General features: G+C 39.4%; 1 non-coding gene across 1 annotated transcript; it reads right to left on the bottom strand.

The window, feature by feature from the left end:
• Positions 1-2,535: 2,535 nt before the first annotated feature.
• On the bottom strand, positions 2,536-2,643 carry LOC128578907 (small nucleolar RNA U13). The gene has a single exon (XR_008377996.1). It is a non-coding gene; the product is annotated as a small nucleolar RNA U13 (small nucleolar RNA).
• Positions 2,644-2,904: the final 261 nt, after the last annotated feature.

Here is a 2,904-nt window from a genome sequence, read left to right as displayed (position 1 = left end):
GTAGTATGGACATTTTAACAATGTTGATTCTTCCCAGCCATGAGCATGGTATATTTTTTCATTTGTTAACATTCTCAGCTATCACTTTTCTTAGAGTTTCATTGTTCTCTTTATATAGATCTTTCATGTCCTTTGTTAGATAAACTCCCAAATCGCTCTTCACAGATGATATGATTGTATATCTGGAAAACACTAGGGACTCTACTACAAAACTCTTAGAAGTGATCAAGGAATGCAGCAGCATCTCAGGTTACAAAATCAACATTCATAAATTGGTAGCCTTTATATATACCAACAATAGTCAAGTTGAAAAAATAATTAAGGACTCTATCCCACTCACAGTAGTGCCAAAGAAGAAAAAAAAATATTTTGAATGCAGTTCCTACACACCTAAGTCAGTTCTACTACAACCTCCCATGAATGCATGTCATTTGTCATCAGGTGAGGGCAGAGCCTAGGGGAATGAGCCATTAAGGACTGAAAATGGGAGCGTAACTGACTTCTCCAAGAAAGGAAAAGGAAAGGAGGATAGAAAAAGAATGAAAGTAACGGTCTTCCATGTGTCTGGAATACAACTACTGAGGAGGAAAGCAGTAAGTGATGAGGGCAAGGTAGCAAGATCTTGTGCACTGCTGGCCTTGGTTGGTGACTATTTTGGACTGTAATTGAAAGGGAATGCATTGGAGACTTTTAGGCAGGGTTCAGATCTGATTTCAGTGATGGATAACACTAGAATCACGTATATGTGTGAAAGTGGAAAAGGCAGATCTCCTGTTCCCTGGGTGCTCTGTAGAGATAGCATCATAGGTTTTGTCCAAGTTTCTTAATTTTTGTTTGTATGTGTATATGTATGCATTTAAAAATCTTTCTATGGAGACACAGTGGCTCACACCTGTAATCCTAGCACTCTGGGAGGCTCAGATGTGTGGACTGCTTGAGATCAGAACTACTGACCAACCTGAGCAAGAGTAAGATCCCTCTAAACTAAAAATAGAAAACCTAGTAGGCTGGGCACCTGTAGCTCAGTGGATAGGGAGCTGGCCACATACATTGGGTGGTGGTGGGTTTGAACCCAGACTGGGACCTGTCAAACAACAATGACAAGTACAACAGCAACCAAAAATATCTGGGTGTTGTGGCGGATGCCTGTATTCCCAGCTACCTGGGAGGCTGAGGAAAGAGAATCACTTAAGCCCAAGAGTTTGAGATTGCTGTGAGCTGTGATGCCTGGACACTCTGTCAAGGGAGACATACTAAGACTCTGTCTAAAAAAAAAAAAAAAGAAAAAGAAAAGAAAGAAAAGAAAAACAAAGAAATAAAAGAAAAAAGAAAATGTAGGATAATATTCAGAAATAAACATATCCTACGTCAAGCACACAAAGTAAATTGAGTATGAGTTTAAAATGACTTACTTTTCTTCTAGAGGCCTAAGAGATTTGGACCCCCCGGGTTACTCACAGAATTAGGCTTTTTTGGAATTGTAATTATTCCTTAGGCCTTTTCTCTGAAGCAGTACACCCCGTGAAGCCTGAGATCAAAGGGCATGCTGCTCTTCCTCAGAGATACGGGCCAGAGGGTTGACATGTGTTAATAACATAGTGTCAGAGGTCTATAGATACTCTGCCCTGAAGGAAGGACACAGTCATTACTTCATACTGAGTAAACTGAGTGAATGCTTGAAGACATTCTTCTATTAACTTTGCTCCCCTGTGGCTACTTTCGTCTTTGTGCCTTGCTCGGAAATTAGTCAATGTTTAGACTACAAAGCGATTGTATTGATATAATAACAAAATATTTCCTTTCCTGTTAAATTTCCTTTCATGTTAAATTTCAAATAGGTAAAAGAAGATAATGATGAGACTAATAGATAATAGATTAAGTGTGTACATGACTAGAAGAGTATAAAACTTAAACTTGGAATAAAGAACTTTGCTACATGCCATTTCATCTCATCTAACTGCGTATAGTCTGTTTCTTGACTTAATAATTACAGGAGCAAGTTTACACCTATAGCAAAGCTGCTGCTAGTTCGCATCTCCGGTCACGCAACAAGAAAACCTAGCCCACCAGGACACTCTACCAAGGGCCATAGAGCAATACTCTGCCTCAGAATAAATAAATAAATAAATATTTCTTACCCTATTCATCAGCTTATCAAGAAGATCCTTGGCCCTGCCCTTGTGCCATGCTGGTCTTTGGGGGCACGCACCTTAGCCAGTGGGGGAGCCCCAGGTGGGGAGGCTCTGGGGAATTGTCTGATGTGGTAGCTGCACATCCTGCCTGAGAAACTTTGGGGGAGTGAGTGAGTGGAGTCGCCTCCCTGGTGGGTACCAGGCACATCTCAGCTAATCCAAGAGTAAATGAGAAATTTAGACAAAGATTACCAACTCCAGATCAACATATTTAGAGAAAATTGGAAAAGGAGACGCTTACTACAGCTTTAGTTGAGGACATTTTAAGGAATGCAGTTCTAGCTGTGAACTTCAAATCTTGGAGCAGAAACTAGAAACATCACCAGAGCAAACAAGAACAGGAGTACAAATGGAGAACTGGTCAACCTTCCTCAAGATTTGGATTTGTAGGAGGCACATCTCATGCAGTGCATGAAAATCCAATCATCACACTCATGAACTGCAAAAGGATCAGATAATACATTTTTTAATTTACCGTTACATCCTACATGGAACCTGGCACTGTATTGGTGCTCAATAATTGTTAAATAAAGTACTCATTTTTAATGCTTGTTTGCTATCCATATACAATTTAGATGATTGTCTAAATCTGTATTTCCTTTCATTGATTCATCTTATTTCAATGAATAAAAGATTTAATATATCTACTGCTTTTTTGCTATATGTATTAGGAAGATGAGTGCATTAGGGAGCTTACATTCTAAAAATGGAG

The sequence above is a fragment of the Nycticebus coucang genome, chromosome X (assembly GCF_027406575.1).
Source record: "Nycticebus coucang isolate mNycCou1 chromosome X, mNycCou1.pri, whole genome shotgun sequence".
NCBI lineage: Eukaryota > Metazoa > Chordata > Mammalia > Primates > Lorisidae > Nycticebus > Nycticebus coucang.
This window is presented reverse-complemented; position numbering and strand designations above follow the sequence as displayed.